This window comes from Onychomys torridus, chromosome 4 (genome assembly GCF_903995425.1).
Source record: "Onychomys torridus chromosome 4, mOncTor1.1, whole genome shotgun sequence".
In the NCBI taxonomy this organism is placed as follows: domain Eukaryota; kingdom Metazoa; phylum Chordata; class Mammalia; order Rodentia; family Cricetidae; genus Onychomys; species Onychomys torridus.
In genome coordinates this window covers 115,478,865-115,497,388 of record NC_050446.1, presented here as the reverse complement: position 1 = coordinate 115,497,388, position 18,524 = coordinate 115,478,865, and the positions used below count along the sequence as shown (strand labels likewise).

General features: G+C 43.4%; 1 protein-coding gene across 7 annotated transcripts in view; it reads left to right on the top strand.

Moving 5' to 3' along the window:
• The window catches only part of Ncoa3 (nuclear receptor coactivator 3), a 94,824-nt gene that overhangs the window by 29,105 nt on the left and 47,195 nt on the right, over positions 1-18,524 (top strand). For all 7 annotated transcript variants that reach the window (XM_036185682.1, XM_036185681.1, XM_036185680.1 and 4 more), the window contains exon 2: positions 18,139-18,218. The gene's annotated coding sequence lies outside the window, so the exon portion shown is untranslated. The remainder of the gene's footprint in view (positions 1-18,138; positions 18,219-18,524) is intronic.

Sequence of the window (18,524 nt, the reverse complement as noted above, 5' to 3'; positions counted from 1 at the left end):
GAGGCAGAGGCAGGTGGAGTTTGAGTCTCTGAGTTTGAGGCCAGCCTGGTCTACAAAGCGAGTTCCAGGACAGCCCCCAAAGCTACAGAGAAACCCTGTCTCGAAAAACAAAACAAAACAAAACAACAACAACAACAAAAAAAAACCCCAAAACCCAAAATACCTGAATGGTCAATAGTGAGGCAGGAGAAAGGATACGTGGGGCTGGCAGGCAGAGAGAATATATAGAGAATATATAGACTATATATAAGAAGAAATCTGGGTGGCCAGAGAAAGAGGACTGCAGGGGCCAGCCACCCAGCTACACAGCAAGCCACTGAGTAAGATTTACAAAAGTGAGAGAATGGGAAAAGCCCAGAGGCAGAAGATAGATAGACAGGGCTAATTTAAAGTTAAGGAAAGCTGGCCAGAAACAAGCCAAGATAAGGCCAGCATTTATAATTAAGAACAAGCCTCCATATATTATTTATTTGGTGGGCTCCCTAAAGAGAAAAAGAGAGATGGACTCAGGTCAGGCTTGGTAGCAAGTGTCTACCCTCTGAGTCATCTTGCCAGCCTCATTCCTTTATCTAACCCACTCTTTTCCCCTGTGGCTGGATGTTGCAGGAAATTTCAGCTGAAGAAATAGGATAGTGTATTTTGTCTGTGTGCTTATTAACTCTGGTATTTGTATGCATGTATACACACATATTCATACATACATGTTTATTCATTTGCACACATACACAAATGTTTAGAAAAGGTTTAATCATATACACGAATAGAGCATTCCTCAGAAGGTACACCCTAAGGCAGGAGTGGTATTGCCTGCATGTATGTATATGCACCAGGTGCATGCCTGCTGCCCTCAGATGTCAGCAGAGGGTGTCAGATTCCCCTGGGACTGGAGTTAAAGATGGTTTAAGCCACCATGTGGTGCTGGGAATTGGACCTGGATCCTCTCCTATAACTGCTGAGCCGTCATCTCTCCTGTCTTTTATCTTCAAACTCTGTAGGGTATGTTAAGGAAGTCTCTGGTTTAATTTTAGCCATGGTCTGTTAGGGCTACAACTGTTTAGAAATCCAGTGAAGCGCTGTGGCCAGTGGACACACCTAGGATACTAGCACCCAGGAGCTAGAGGAAGGAGGGGGAGGGTCAGGAGCTTAGGGGCCTCTTCCTCCAAAGTAACCTTGAGGCCAGTCTGGATTACCTGATAATGTGACTCCAAACAAGAAAAATTTCTCAGATGCCCTGAATTTAATTACAGAAAGGCCCATGTGTGAGAAGGTAAGATGAGGGAACCTAATGAGTTAATAACTGTGGTCTGGAACCTTGATTTGAATACTTCCACAGAACCCTTTTTGTAAATGAGCCATCGTGCTATCAGCTGCTGTCAATCCAGAAACAGTAGCTGTTAAAGACTGCCCTCCCATCCTAGAGCCTCTGTTTCATTATTGTACTCTCTTATCTATAGCCAATGTTGTGACATTGCTTTCCTTCCCCAAATTATATATATATAGTTTCTTTCTTAGCACTTTTTTTTTCTTTCTCTCTCTAGAGACTGTAGTTAGAGTTTTCCTGCCTGGCCCAGTCAGGACAAATCTCTCTCACCCGCCAGTCCCACAGTCACTCAGACCCAACCAAGAAAGCACACAGAGACTTACATTTGTTTAGAAACTGTATGGCTGTGGCAGGCTTCTTGTTATCTACTTCTTCTATCTTAAATTAACCCATTTCTGTTAGTCTATACTTTGCCACATGGCGTGTGGCTTACCAGTGTCTTTACATGTTGCTTCTCATGGCGGCGGCTGGTGGTGTCTCTCTCCAGTCTTCTACTTCCCAGAATTCTCTACTCTCGTCCCGCCTATACTTCCTGCCTGACCACTGGCCAAACAGCATTTTATTTGTATAGAGTGATATCCACAGCAAGAGACAGGGTTTCTCTTTTCTCTGTGTATTAGCACTGGTTCTTGATCCAATTTCCAGGTGCCACCTAGCCACACTAATGGTGTGGGTGCTTATTCCAAGACCTGGTCTTGCCTTTCCTGGCTGGCATCTGTAATGGTCCAAGAAACCCTTTTTTTGTTTTTTGTTTTTGTTCCGAGATAGGGTTTTTCCGTGTAGTTTTGGTGCCTTTCCTGGGTCTTGCTCTTTAGACCAGGCTGGCCTGGAACTCACAGAGATCTGCCTGGCTCTGCCTCCCGAGTGCTGGGATTAAAGGTGTGCGCTTCCACCGCCCAGCTCAAAGTGACCGTTTTTTAGTTAGGCTGATGAAAAACATCAGGCATTTAGCTTTTCAGGAATATTTTGATGTCCATTTAAAAAAATTGTGAAGCTCTTTGGTTAGTATCTGGTTGGTGTTGAGTTTCTGCTGACTGTTGTGATAATAAAATGATTCCTGGGCTTTCAAGAAGCACCCCTGGAGGGAACTGTGGATGCAGTGTCATTAGAACCCTAAGTGTAGTAGGGCTTGGTGTGTGCAAACAGTCATGAGTGCACTTTTATGTTTGGTCTGGAATCAGCCTCTTTGTGTTTTCTTCACTAAGTGCATGCTGGAAGAGAATGTCTCCTCCTCACTCCAGTGTCTTTGCTGTTGTGTGGCCCCTCTTTCTCTCTGATGCAGTACGTATCCAGGGCCAGCACCCTACTGCCCAGCATCCTGCCTCAGGCTTCTCAGTGTTGAGATCACCGGTGTGGGGCCATTCCTGACTGACTTAAAGAAAAGAACAGTAAAACAGCACAGATTGTATTGAAAAAAATTAAATTTGTGTCTTTCAAAATGAAATAAATTAGATTCTTATTTTGCCCATTTCAGCAAGTAAAAAGTAATCAAATTAATTTTTGCCAGACCTGATGTATTGATGTGAAGATAATTTGTGTCTTTGCTGAAGAATGAACAGGGAGGTTGATGTAGACTTTGTAAAAGAAGCTGTGCCCACTCCCTTCACTGGGCATGGGTGGAGGTTTTCTGTTAAATCCTTATGCTCTAGGTTGGTCCTTTTGCTGAGGATGAGGCACTTTTGTGGAAGTGTTGCCATGGCAACTGCCTTCCAAGTGTTGCCTCAAGGTCACTCATCACTCTTAGCACTGAATACTCAGATTTTGTAGATCAAATAACATTAATTATTATGTTGACTTGCTGAAGCACTTCTAGAAAGCATAACCAGTACTTTGAAATGTTGAATTTTAACCTGCCAGATTAGCAGGTTAGTGGCAAATCTGTAAAGTAACCATAGATTATAATATCTTGTTTTTAAAAAAATACACAACTTGATTGCATTTAAAGCAGCTGAACATACATACTTCCTTTGGCATTTTTCATTCACATGTGATAGCAAAGATGCCTCTGGTATTTCTTTTCTTTGGTAAAATGAGCTCTAATTGCAATTTGGTGTTCATGTGAGAACCGGATGGTTGTCCATGTTTTTTCCAAACTGAATTTCAGAGCCCTATTGTCCACTTGGCTTCTGTATCATGCACTCTTTGTCTCATGCTCCGGTTAATTTTTCTTGTACCCAGTTTCTAAATTGTACCCTTTGAGTTAAATATGGACATCATGTCATGTATTGTCTTTAAAGCCGTTTCTCGGTGAAGGGAAGTGTGAAGAGAACTGTTCTTTACATTATTCTGGTGAGTCTTGTTATGGGCAAGGGGGAATCAGGGCCACGTGCTTCCATTAGTGCTCGAAGGTGACTTTGAGATCTGAGCTGGAAGCTTCCTGTACAAAGGAAACAAATAGTCCATGCTCAGAACGCATCTGACTAGACTTTTAGCTCATTACACTCTAACTGGTTGCTGTGCTTTCAGAATTAGACTGATTCGTTCTCACAGGACAGTGTTATGATGTCATGTTTGTGTTTGCCGAGCTGACTCCTGTGCAGTACCTGCTCAAGATATGTTACAGTGTATGCTTGCTCAGTAATTATAATAGATAGTGTTATTAATATTCCAGAGAATACCTACTTGCTCATGAGTGTCTCCTTTCTCATATTTGTGAAGCAGTGTGTTCTCATACAGTTATTTTGCTAAATTAGAAAAGTGGAATGGATTTGAATCCATCTAAATTGTTAGGGCAGTGATGGCTAATTGGGTCAGGGCATTTATTTGTTGCTAAGCATGACTACCTGGGTTTGATCTCTGGGAGCCACATGATAGGAGAAAACTGACTCTCATGGTTGTCTTGGCCTCCATAGACATGCCTCCCAAGTACCAAACAAACAATAAATAGTGGAATTAAAATAAATCAAGCAAAACCAGGTAAATTGTGGTATGAGGCACTATGCTGAAAGAAAGACTACCGTATACTGATCCTTCATTTGTCCCTTACTGTGGGAACCTGCTTAGGCCACTGCACTTCATTTCCTTCTTGTGACTTTCCAGGATAATTGGTTTGTATAGTAAAATTTGGATTATCTTCAGTAGCGGAGAACTACTGTCTCTACAATGTAGAGTGCTAAGTCTTCCAAGCTAATTTGTCTCATTTTTGTCTGACAACTTACTTTATGTGTCTTGGTGGTCTTAGGTTTTGTTTTCGTAGGAGTTGGGTTTTTTTTGTTTTTGTTTTTGTTTTTGTTTTTGTTTTTTTTTTTTTTTTTGTTTTTGGTGGGGGAGCAGGGAAAGGTAGCTGTCTGGTCCATTGGACTCCGTGGGTAGGGCCTAGGGGCTACAGACCTGATCTGCCAGTTGGAAGATGGGGGCTTACCTGTTCCAGGTCAGTGTAGTGTAGGCTTATGATTCTGGTGATCTGGTTTGGTGGCTGGGCGGTGCCTTCTTTTGTGTTCTCAGGTCACGGTTTGCTCATTCATCGACTCCTCAGCTGATTGCGTTTCCTCAGACTGCAGACTGTAGGATTCTGAATCTTCTCCTGAATGGATCTCAGCTGAGCAGATTATTTAGTAGGGTAATCTCACCAACACCTCCAAGTTATTGGGTTTTGCCGGATCGGCAGCTGGGCCCTGGGTTGGCCTCAGACTGAGTGTTCAGATCTGTTCTGGTCACGTCTCACGGAGATGGCTTCTTCCCTGGGTGATGGGGTTAAAGGTGTCCCTGTTCCAAGGTTTTTTGTTTTTTTTTGTTTGTTTTTCGAGACAGGGTTTCTCTCTGTAGATTTGCGCCTTTCCTGGAACTGTATCTATACACTGTGTTAATTTTTAAAATTATATTATGATTTTTAATTAAATTAAATTTTTAGAATTAAATCATTGTGTGCTTATTAACATCTTTCCCAGAGATTTTCCCCAAAATTTATTTATTTGTATTTTACATGTATATATGTGGACCATATGATTTCAGTGCCCTCAGCAGTCAGAAGAGGGTGTCGGATCCACTGTGAATGCAGTTACAGATGGTTTGAGATTCCACGTGGGTGCTAGAATCTTGAGTCCTGGAAGAGCAGGCAGTGCTCTAAATCTCCCAGCCATCTCTCCAGTCCCTAATTCTTTTCTGCTTCATCCCTCCCCCACAAGAGTTTAACTAGGTAGCCCTGTCTCTGCCTCCCAAGTGCTGAAATTAAAGGCGTGCACCAACTACCAACCAGCCTTTTTTTTTTTTTAAACTTAAGGAAAAAATGTAAAATTAAATTTCTCTACCCTTTTTGTGTATGAGAGTCCATAGAAACTACAGGGTACATGTGGAGGCCAGGGGACCACTTTTGGAGTTGGTTCTGTCTTTCAATGATGCTTGGACTTAACTGAGTTGTCAGGCTTGGTGGCAGGTGCCTTTCCCCATGAGCCATCTCACATGCCTCTACTTTTTTTTTTCCCAATTAAAAATTTTTTTTAGGGGGGCAGTGTTGGGGTAGAACCCACAGCTCTGGATATTCACCATATGGTTTCTCCTCCCATTTAATTAATACAGTGTTGTGTGCTTCCTGTGATAGCTCTGTAGCTGAGCCAGTGCAAAGGGTTAGGTAGAGGAAGGAGTAGAAACAGCAGTTCACAGTACAAGAGACTTGTACATAGGTGCAGGGAAGCCTGGATGCCTGCTTAATCACAGCACTCCAGAGGCTGAGGCAGAGGGAGCATAAGGCCAGTTTGTACACCCTTACTTAGTTCCAGGACAGTTGGAACACCTTGTGGGAACACACGCTTTACTGCTGCTGTTCCTGGACATGGTTACATATCCTGATCAGAAAGTTTCTTACAGTAGCTAGCTGCTTTCTTTGCATTTTATGTGTACAGTCCTGATGTCTGCATGTATGTTTGTGTTCCATGGGTGGGCCGTGCCCACTGAGGTCAGAGGAGGGCATTAGATCCCTTGGAGCAGGAGTTCCAGAAAGTTGTGAGCTGCCACGTGGGTGCTGGGAATCCAGCCTGGGTCCTCTGGAAGAGCATCAAGTGCTAGTCCCCTCTCCAGTCCCAACGATGGTCGCTTTCTTTCATCGACTGTTTTTATTGGTTTAAGATGTTATGACAGGACTTAGAGAATTCACTTAAAATGTGAGTAGATTTTGGCTCTAATTAGCTGCATAGCCAGACTGGTTTACATCTGCTTAGAATACCCTTGTTGAGCTATGCCACAAAGACAGATGGGATTTTAGCATATCTGAGAATGGCTTCATCAGAATGCTTGCTTCATCAGCTACTGGAGCTGACAGGAGATTCCTTCCTAATAAGTTAATGTGTTACTACTGTAATTTTATAGTTTTGTAAACAATGTGTTATTGCCATATGATAGAGAATTTAAGTTCTAAGCACACTTTCCTTTTCGTTCTTACTTTATTCTAATCAGTACACTGAAGCCCCGTTGCTTTGCATTTTCCTCAGCATTTGGCTTTGATTCAGTCTATTCAATGTGTTAGGATTTCATCATGGAGATTGCAGTTACTAATGGTGTTTGGTTTAGTATCTTTTCACATGTTTGCCTGTGTGTGGCAGTCTGAAGACAACTTAGGTCTTACTATGTGAGCTTTAGGGGATCAAACTTAGGGTGTTAGTGTGACAACAATCACCTTTATCCATGTTGCCTGCCCGCCACCCCTATCCCCGTGTGTGTGTGTGTGTGTGTGTGTGTGTGTGTGTGTGTGTGTGTGTGTGTGTGTCCGTCCTAGGACTTAGCAGCTAGGCTAGACTGGCTGACCAATGAGCCCTCAGAGATCATCTTGTCATCGTCCTCCCAGTGCTGGGATTACAAGAATGTCCCACTAAACCCACAGTGTTTTGTTTGCTTTTTTTGTTTGTTTGTTTATTTATTTTACCTGGGTACCAGGTATCAGATCCTTGTAGCTGCAAGGCAAGCACTTTGAGCCATGTCTCCCAGCCTCTTCTTTGGCATATTTTAAAATTTAGGTTTTCATTTTCTTTTTGATTATTTTTCCTTATCATTTAGTTCTTTATATATTTTGCATGTACTGTTTTTCAGATACTTTCTGGGAGTAAATATATGTGTGTACTTGGCACATATGTGTTGGACAGTTGTGTATGTACATGAAGGTTTGGATGTCTTCCAGTGTGCTTCTTCACCTTGTTTTTTGAGACAGGGACTCTCACTGAATCTGAAGCTTGCTGATTTGGCTAGATTGGCTGGCTAGCATTCTCCAGGGCTGTGCCCTGTCTCAGCCTCCCCAGTGCTATGATTTATAGTGTGTGCTCTTGTGTCTGCCTTTATCTGTGTATGGTGCTAGGAGTCTCTAACTCAGTCCTTGTGCTGGCACAGCAATCAATTACTGATGGAACTGGCTTCTCAGTCCCAGACAGATGTTTTGCAAATATTTTTCTTCTATTTTATTTTTCCTTCCAGTTCTGGGAATTGAGCTCTGTGCCTTGCATGTGATAGGCAAGCATGCTGCGTCTGAGCTTGACCCTTAACCCTTTAAAATACTTTCATTTTCAGGGTAGTATTAAGAACACAGTAAAATTAAGAGATAGCCACAGTGCTCACAGCCTGCCCAAGGACTGCCTTGTTGGTCCTGTAAACATGCAGTGACAGCACTGTCCCCTAGTTTAGTCTAACCAGGGTTGATTCCCAGATGTGGGCTGCTTTATGGACTGGGCAGCTACATAAAGATAATGTGAGACTCTAACCGGGTGTAGCCAGTCCACCTACTCTATTGCTTTATGCCACCATCCTGCACATTCTGGTTATGTTAACTTTGGTTGTTGGGCACTTGCTTGTTTTCCAGTGCATGGTTACTTAAGAGGAGATGTTGTCTTGTTCTGTCTGTGGGTGTTGAGTGACTGATTTGTAGATAGCCCAGCCCTCCTTCAACTTTCACCCAGTCTCTTTAGCTTCCTTGGGTTCAATTCCTAAATTAGTAATTTAGATTTTTTGCTGAATGCTGATCTTTCAGTTCCTTCAATCCTTCTCTGCCTACGGTCTGCCTCACCACTTCAAGCAAGAGTTTCTCTGTATGCATTTGTTACATGCTTATTGTAGATTCCTGAGTGTGTGTGTGTGGATGTGGGTGGGTGGGTGCCTGAGGAGTCCTGGGGATTGAATCAGACCATCATGCTTAGCAGCAATCAACTTCATCTGCTGACTCATCTTGTCAGCTCCAAATGTGGTATTTAAAAAAAAAAAAAAAGAATCCTGGCTTTACAAGATGGCTCAGTTGTTATGAGTGCCTGCTGCCTTTTCAGGGATTGAGAGCCCAGTTCTCAGCACTCACTTTGGGCAGTTTATAATGTCAGATGACTCCAGATCTAATGCTCTCTGCCTCAAAATGTGCACGTGCATACATATAAACAGATAATAAAAAATGGACCCAGATCTATTGATCCCTTTAGCTGGATCTTGGGTTACTCTTGGAAAGTCCCCCCCCCCTTTTTTTTAAAAAAGAACCTTAAGATGGATTGCCAGTGTTAATCACTCCACTCTTCACATTCATAACCTTAGAATATACCATTACCTACAGGCACTTCACAAGCTAGTGGCTTGGAAGAGGAGAGGTGCTGATGGTTTTGGTGGATCGACAAGACCACAACCATTAAGAATTAATAGCATTAGCCAGGCGGTGGTGGCGCGAACGCCTTTTAATCCCATCACTCTGGGAGGCAGAGGCAGGCGGATCTCTGAGTTTGAGGCCAGCCTGGTCTACAAAGCGAGTTCCAGGAAAGGTGCAAAGCTACACAGAGAAACCCTGCCTCAAAAAGAATTAATATAATTTAAAAAAGCTATCAGAAATTTAAAAAATACTTTTATACTCACATTTTATGTGAGTGTCTTGCCTGCATGCACATGTGTGTATACCACTGGAGCTTAAGTGAGAGGTGGTTGTGAGCCGCTGTGTGGGTTCTGGGAACAAACCCCAGTCACCTGAAAGAACAGGTGCTTTTAGAGGCCAAGCCATCTCTCCAGCCCAGAAGCAGGAAATCTTAAGCCAAGTATAATGGCGTCAACTTAAAATCCTAGAATTTGCCTGCAATTTCACCACAGGGATCCAGGAAAATTGCTGTGAGTTTGAAGCCAACCCAGGCTTAACTTACATAGTGAAACTATGCCTCCAAATATCTTTTTTCTAAAAGTTGTTAGGCTTAATCCAAACCCTCCCTTCCCTCCTTTTTTTCCCTCAAGACAGGGTTTCTCTATATTGGCCTAGCTGTCCTGGAACTCCCTCTGTAGACCAAGCTGGCCTCGGGCTCAGATCCACTTCCCTCTGCCTCCCAGCGTTGGGATTAAAGATGTGCATCACCACTGCTCAGCTCATTTTTGTTTCTTTTTGAGACCTCTCATACTGTAGCCCAGCCTGGCCCAGAACTCTTGAGGCCCACATTGGTCTGGAACCAGCAGTAATTCTCCTGCTTCAGCCCCCAGTGTGCTGGGACAACAGATGATTACCACTAAGCCAAAGCCTCACTCCGTGTGTGTGTGTGTGTGTGTGTGTGTGTGTGTGTGTGTGTGTGTGTGTGTGTACATACTAGAGGTTGACATTGGGTGTTTTTCGTTTTTTTTGTTTGTTTTGCGCCTGTCCTGGAACTCACTTGGTAGCCCAGGCTGGCCTCAAACTCACAGAGATCCACCTGGCTCTGCCTCATGAGTGCTGGGATTAAAGGCTTGCGCCACCACTGCCCAGCCCCAGACATTGGGTGTTTTTAATTGCTTTTTCTTTGCATTTTTATTTTTGTGGCAGGTACTATCATTGAACCTGGAGTTTGTGGATTCAGCTAGACTAGCTGTACAGCCACACCAGGAATCCAATTGTCCCCACCCTTCAGTGCTCTGGGATTATAGGGTTGTGCTTGGCTTATTACATGGGTGCTGTGGTTTCATTTAATTTATTTATTTTTGGTTTTTTCAAGACAGGGTTTCTCTGTTGTTTTGATGTCTGTCCTGGATCTTGCTCTGTAGACCAGGCTGGCCTTGAACTCATAAGAGATTCCCCTGCCTCTCGAGTGTTGGGATTAAAGGCGTATGCCAGCACCATCCAGGTAATAGTGTCTTTAATCTTATCATTGGGGTGGCAGATCTCTGAGTTCAAGGTCAGTTTGGTCTACATAGTGAGTTCTAGACCATGGAGGGCTGCTACATAGTGAGACATCTCTCAGAACAACAAAGGAAATAATTAAGAGCACATTTTTTTTTTTTTTAAATTTATTATGGATGCAGTGTTCTGTCAGCATGTATCCCTACAGGCCTGAAGAGGGAGCCAGATCTCATTACAGATGGGTTGTGAGCTACCATATGGGTGCTGGGAATTGAACTCAGGACCTCTGGAAGAACAGCCAGTGAGTGTTCTTAACCTCTGAGCCATCTCTCCAGCCCGAGCACATCTTTTACACTGGAGCATTGGTTCAGTGGTTAAGAGTACTGGCTGTTCTTTTGGAGGACCTGGGTTCAATCTTTAACACCCACATGGTAGCTTACAAAAGTTTGTCATTACAGTTCCAGAGGATCCCATACCCTCTTCTTGCCTCCATGGACATTGTAAACATGTGCACAGACATACATGAAGGTAAAACACCCACCCATACATAAAATAATAAAATAAGAAAATTAAATCCCAATACATAGGGCTGGAGAGAGACAGACGGTACATTTTATAGAAATTTAGGAAAACCTGGCATAATCAGACAACAAAGTCAGGAGATGGTCTTGGGATTGTAACTAGAATAAATGCTTCTCCAGCGGATTTGGGGAGATGGCAGTTGCCAATTAGCACCTGTCCCTTTGTTGGTTTTTTCTTGGCAACACATCCTGGTAGGAACACACGGTGGGCAAACTGCTCACCTTGCTATAGAGGAAGAGGCTAAAGACCTTTTTCACCACATCCTGGTGGCAGGACACTGGGGACTAAGCTATCACATAGATTGGTAGGGACTCACACACCACACCAACTGCAGGGCTGACGCCTGTTTGTTGCTCAGTTCCCGTTTAGTCTCCACTGTCTCAGAAAAGGAACAACCACAAACCCCTAGAGCAGCTGGTTATGGTCTTAGTTCTTTTGGGCCACTTTGTTAGCCATAGCTCTATGAATCCAGAGCCTCCTCCCTGCGGACACAGTTGACTTCCTTTTCCTAACATGACATAGAAAGAAAGCCCTTTTGTTGATTATGCAACTAAGTTGTCAGAAAAAGCATGGGTAACAGCCCAAAAGAGTTGTAGTCTCAATTTATGCACAAAATAAAAGTAATGTGCTTCTGTATATTGACAAGAAATTTTTTTTAAATTTATTTTGTGTGTCTCAAGTGGCTCTTGCTATGTAGCCCAGGCTGTCCTTGAACTTACTGCAAACTCCTTGTCTGTTTTTTAAAGTGCTTCTGCTCTTGGCATATATTTAAAAATTAAAAAAATATATTTCATTTGTTTTTTGAAGACAGGGTTTCTCTGAGTAACCCTGGCTGTTCTAGAAATAGCTCTGTAGACCAGGCTGGCCTAGAACTCAGAGATCCACCTGTCTTTGCCTCCTGAGTGCTGGGATTAAAGGCATTCGCCACCACTGCCTGGCTCCAATTTTTTAAAAATAGGGGCTTTTGTGTTAGTCACACAACTGTCTTCAATACGACTTGAATGTAATAGTACACAGGAGGCTAAGGCAGGAGTACATGAGGTCAAGGCCTATCAGGGCTTGTTTAAGGGCAGCATGGGTGTAGATGGAGAACTTCTCTCCAGGTTCCACCAAGCCCCTGCGGTCCCATAACCCACGTATAAAATAATCATACAGACATTTATATTATTTAAACTGCTTGGCCATTAGCTCAGGCCTACCATTGTCTAGCTCTTACTCTTATATTTAGCCCATTTCTGTTAGTCTATACTTTGCCACATAGCTTGTGGCTTACCGGTATCTTTACATGTTGCTTCTCATGGCAGCGGCTGGAAGTGTCCCCTCCCAGCCTTCCTGTTCCCCGCCTTCTCCTCTTCCTTGTCCCGCCTATACTTCCTGCCTGGCCTCTGGCCAATCAGAACTTTATTTACACAGCGATATCCACAACACATGGGTTTCATAGTGCCATTTTATTCTACATAAAAGAAACACAAGACAATAGAATCACTGGTGGGCTGGGAATGCAGCTCAGAGGTAGAACAGTTGTTAAAGCTCCACCCCCATAATGAAAAATAAAACAAGACACATTCAAACTGGGCCTAGTGGTGCACACCAGATTCTAGAAGCTAGGAACCTTGAGGCAGGGGGTTTCCATTTTGAAGCTGGGCCTGGAAGACCTAATGAGATGAAATCTAAAAATCTAAAACCACAGGGAAGTAGAGAGGATCCAGAAGGAGCTGGAGGAGGGGAAAATATGGCCAAAATATTGTATAAATTTTTTTTGTATTAAAAATAAGAGGCTGGAGAGATGGTGATAAGAGCATTGACAGCTCTTCCAGAGGACCTGGGTTCAATTCCCAGCACCCACATGGCAACTCACAACTGTCTGTAAGTTGAGTTCCAGTGGACCCGACTCCCTCACAAAGACATGCAGGTCAAACACAAATTCGTATAAAAATTAAAAAAAAAATGGCTAGGTGGTGGTGGTGCACAACTTTAATCCTAGCACTTGAGGCAGAAGCAGGTGAATTCTTTGAATTTGAGGCCAGCCTGGTCTACAGAGTGAGTTCCAGAACAGCCAGGGCTATTAATTATTACACAGAGAAACCCTCGGAAAATAAAAATAAAAATAAAATAAACAAGTGAACTAACAAATAGATAAACTAAATTAGACAAGTAACCAAGAAACCCACATGGGTGTTTTGCTGATTATAGATGTCTGGAACATGGTAGTTTGTTAAGTAAATGAGACACACAGTCCTTTTATAAGAGGCCCTTCTAGACAATTGCAGGAAGGTGCAGGTTTCCTGACTCTGCCTGCTAGGCTATCCAGGTCTGAGCTGTGCAGGACACAGTGTTAGGCGGGGTGTGGAGTGCGCTTAGGTTTCTAGCTATGCCAGCCGACACTGACACGTTCCTGTTGCAGAAACAGGATTTAGTCTACTTGGTGTTCGTGTATACTCTGAGAATTTTTAGGACACAATAATGTTTGCATAATGCTAACAGGTAAAAATTCAATTGCATGTCAGAATAAAATTTCATCAATTATTTTCTAATAAAATTTTTAGATTTTTGCCATGACTTGGGCCTTTGTTGGTGAAGGAACTGTGAGTCTAATTCTGTTCTCTGTAAGGGTGTAGATCTTCCTTCAGGCATTTGCACCCTAGGTTTAGGTCATCTTGTAGTTCTAGTTAGTTCAGTTCGGTGTCTGATATTATATAACTCTTACATAGTTAAAGTGTTTTTTTTTAAAAACCCACATTGTCAAGGACATTTTAGATGTGATTTTGACACAAACACTGCATATTGAATTACATTTCTGTGTTTAAATATTGAGGAACAGACATACTTTTCGCCGGGCGGTGGTGGCACACACCTTTAATCCCAGCACTCCGGAGGCAGAGGCAGGCGGATCTCTGTGAGTTTGAGGCCAGTCTGGTCTACAGAGTGAGTTCCAGCAAAGGCGCAAAGCTACATAGAAAAACCCTGTCTCAAAAACAAAACGAAACAACAAACATACAAATAAAAAGAAGTATTTTTCATCTTTATGTACCAGGACACCAGGATCTTGCCAAGATAACTGTGTGGAATTGGAATCTGAGTGTTAGTAAATGCCATCACCCACTTTCTCTCCCAGCCTCATGCTAGTCTTTCTTTGCCTGCAGCTGCTGCAGTAGGCATCATTCAGGAAGTGACCTTGGCTTGTATTAATCAAATTCAGAACAACAAAAAAGCTTTTGGTAACATGCTGACTTGATGTAAAATTTTGTCGCATCCATTTTCCCTCAAAATGAGGCCATCCTGTACAAAGAAAACAAATTAAATGCATGCACTCACATAGTGCACACGTTTCTGCAAGCCGTGTTAAAGAGGGAACTAGAAGTATTTTAAAATCAGACATTCATAAATTTATATCATGGGGGTTTGGAAGTTATTGGAGATTACTTGTTATAATTCCAAGTTGAGAAAAGATGTCCATCATTGATTTAGTCAGGGTCTGAACCTAGTACGTTGCTCTGTGGCTTTTCTGTGCACTGAGGACAGTCTACTGTGTTCTGGGCCTTTGGCAGTTGTGCACTAAGTGAGGTACTTATGTATATTCATTTCCAGTGTTCCAGAAATAACTAATATTTGATATTCTTGGTTTGGATAAAACCTACTATCTTATGTGGGGTCATTTCAGTAGCCAATTGTGGGTCCTGGAGTGTTTAGCTGGAAGGGGACAGGGAACAACCGGCCCCTAGAAGATACAGTTGTAGCCCCCCCTTGTGAAAAGGACGGTACACTGCAGTTTGCATCAGTGACCTGAGGGAGTGGGAGCCTAAGCACTGTAATTAATGGGCTTCATTATCAAGTTTTCTTTTGAAAGCATTTCCAGGGAACTAAACCGGCTTCATCTTCTGTCATTGTAGGTAGGTAGTTGGTAGAATTGAAGCCTCATGGAGGAAAAATCTTTTCTTAACCTTCTCTGATTATTCTTTGTCTTTACTAGCATTATCGGTTGGTTACTGGATGCTCTTAAGATAAATAAATCCTGACTTCAAGGAGACAGAGGATAAATTATTAAATCATATTTCTCAAACCCCTGTTCAAAATAAAGTTGTCACCTGACCTTAGGGTGTTCCATGGCTTTTTTACCTTTCCTGCTTCTTAAGAGAAGGCCTCCGAGGAACAGCAGCAGCCTTGGTAGCCAGGGAGTTAATGCTGCTGCAGCCCGAGGGTCAGCGCAGTCTCTGTTTGCTGATTGGCTGCTAAAAGGTGAAATTGAAACCACTGTAAACTTTTGACCTTGTAGCAGTTCCTGTGGAAAGCCTTCTGGGGTGGAGCCTGCTCCCCGCCCACCCCCTCCCACCCCCTCGGCTCTATTTATTTAGTGTGAGCCGGCTGGGCTCTTCTCTGCTGTTTTTCTGAGGGAGAGAGTGGGTGAAATGGAGGGGGAGGGAGAGGCAGGGAGGGGACAGCGGCAGAGAAAGCAGCTGCAAAGCAGCTTGCTGACATGCTGCTGCTCCCTTCTAGCTAGGTCCTTGCTAACGTGAGCTCAGCCAAAGATGTGAGGCCGGTTCACAGAGCGCTCTGCCGCCAGGCTTTGTAGTATCTTTAGTCCCTGGGCATGTAGAAGCAGATAGTGTGCCTCCACGACTTTCAGTTTTTGAGAGAAGATCTCACTGTGCAACTCATACTGGAATTAAGTGTGTCTGCCACCACACCCAACATTTTGTAAAAAATGCATTTTTAAATTTTATGTTTGTTAGGTTAGCATGCACAGTACTGGGTTTCGTTATGGCATTTCCATGCATGTGTGCCATGTACTTGGCTCTAACCACATCTTCCCCTACTGCCATTTTTCCATCCCCTGCACCCTGAGGCTGGAGTCTGTGTTTGAGCCAGAATTACTTCCTGGATGTGCTGAGCTATATGTAAACTTTCACTTTCAATCACCTTTCTGTATTTCATTTATGTATCCTGTCTTCCATATAGTTTTTAGAAAAATGGCCAATATTCTTTACCTCCCTCCCCCCCCCCCCCCCTCCCTCTGCAGGTTTCTTTTTGTAGCTTTGCAGTCTGTCCTGGAACTCTCTTTGTAGGGAAGGCTGGCCTTGAACTCCCATGCAGCACCCCTAGTGCTAGGATTAAAGGCGTGTGTACCACCATCACCCAGCTGGCGCTCACTTGTTCTTGTTCTCTCTCTCTCTCTCTCTCTCTCTCTCTCTCTCTCTCTCTCTCCCTCCCTCCCTCCCTCCCTCCCTCTCTCTCTCCCCCCTTTTGTAGCTCTAGTGCTGGGATTAAAGGCATGTGTGTGACACAGCTGCCCAGCTACAAGTGGTCAGTATTTTATATTATAAAGTGTTATTGGAATTGGCAGGATGGCTCAGTGGGTAAAGGTTTGACTGAGCTGAGCTTGGGTGGAGGAGAGAAAAGATTTCTGAAAGTTGTCCTCTGACATTCACATTTCTGTAATGGAGCACAGGAATGCACACATAGGTGTCCTGGCTTCCACATTTCTATTATGGGGCATAGGGACACACACATACATACACATGCATGCATGAATAATAAAAACATCCTTTAAAGTGTGTTTTTAATCCCCTCTGCCTTTTGGGGGTGGTGGTCCTGAGTTTGAATCTGGGCTTTGTGAATGCTAACAAACCCTCACAATGAACTATGTCCCCAACCTTGTTTTGTTTTTGAGAGAGAATTTGGCTAGTGTATAGCCTGGGCTGGCCCGGAATCAGCCATCTTCCTGCCCATAGCCTTTCCAGTTCTGGGACTGCAGATGCATGTGGTTGTGCTTGTCTCTTCTGCTGTTTAGTGTGAAGAATTAACAAGGCATTTTATAAATCCAGGTAACATTGGCAGAGATTGCCTGATATCACATCTTAATAGTGCTTCAGGGTTACTACATTTTTGGTACTAAGATCCCACTTTTACTCATCCCTGCCTATAGCCCTGGATTTAGTGCTCATCAACTGCTTACTTCATGGACATCACTTTTGTTTCAGAAACTTCAGTTTTCTGCCTGTTTGTGCCTGCTTTTGCTCCCCCAACTAATGGTGGCACCATGATTTCATTTTTATAGTATTTGTTTTATTATTTCTAATTATTTTTGTGTGTATCTGAATGTGAGTACAGTGCTACCCAAGGCCAGAGATACAAGATAGGAATTACAGGTGGCTGTGAGTGACCTGCAAAGGGTATTGGGAACTAACTAACTAACTAACTTTCCTTTCCTTTCCTTTCCTTTCCTTTCCTTTCCTTTCCTTTCCTTTCCTTCCTTCCTTCCTTCCTTCCTTCCTTCCTTCCTTCCTTCCTTCCTTTCTTTCCTTCCTTCCTTCCTTCCTTCCTTCCTTCCTTCCTTCCTTCCTTCCTTCCTTCCTTCCCTTCCTCTTCCTCCTCCTCCTCTGTATCTCTTGCTGTCCTGGAATTCCCTCTATAGCCTAGGCTGGCCTCAAAATTCATAGCCATCTGTCTGCCTCCCAAGAGCAGGGACTAAAGGCATGCACCGGCACAGTCCTAGCATCAGTAGACAGACACACAGCAAGCATTTCTCTTTTTCCCCAGAAAAGGCTTTTTTTTGTTTGTTTGTTTTTTGTTTTTTTTAAAGTCACTGCACATAGGAAACCAGAGGGGGAGCCCCTCCCCCACAGAACAAGGGGAGAAGGTGATCCTACACCTTTTTCCTATCAAAGTGGTGCACACACCCCCAGCATCCATCGAGACAGGGTTTCTCTGTGTAGTTTTGGTTCCTGTCCTGGATCTTGCTCTGTAGACCAGGCTGACCTCGAACTCACAGAGATCTGCCTGGCTATGCCTCCCAAGTGCTGGGATTAAAGGCCTGCGCCACCTGGCTGAAACTGGCCTTTTTCAAAGGCTGTTTTTAGGAAGCCAAGGCTGTTGCTTTCATTGTATCTTTCAGGTTTCCAGGTTGGTTTTGCCTAGGACTAAACATGTTTATAATGCATGAAATGACTATAGTAAATGGTTTGAAGTCAGACTGATCTTTTCTCATGTGCACCAGCGTGAGTGGTAGTGTACAGTATAAACCCTACTGTCTTCTGTGAAGATAACGTTGTGAATGCTGTGCTTAACGTTTCTTTTTTTAATTAAAAAAAAAAATCCCAAATATTGATGTGGCAAAAAAGGCATCTACTCCGAGTCCCAGAGGATGCTGTGTGCATGATGGATGCTTAATTTGAAGACAAGACAATAAAATTCACCCCCCCCCCCCTTTTGTCCTTAGGATCAAAAGATTTGCTGAACAGTGGACTCGGAGATCGGTAAAAATAAGCTCCTGCCTGAACCTCACTGACTGGGCGCCAGGTAATTCATGCAGTCTCCGTGACTTGATCGCTGTAATTTTTTTACTTGAACTGCCTGAAGGCTTCAACTTGCTTTGTGCTTGATGGTTGAGCAAGTGGACTTGGGCTGAGTGAGCACAGGTATATGTCTGTCTGCAGTATACAGACAAACATACTTATGGGGGACAGGAGGGAAAGCAGTCCTGCCTGCATCTCTGTGTGGATAGTTTAAGTTTTTTGGTGAAAACTGGCATCTGCCTGGCAAGGTGGTGCTTGCTTTAGTCCCTGCAGAGGCAGGCCAGCCAGGGTTACAAAGTGAGCCCTGACT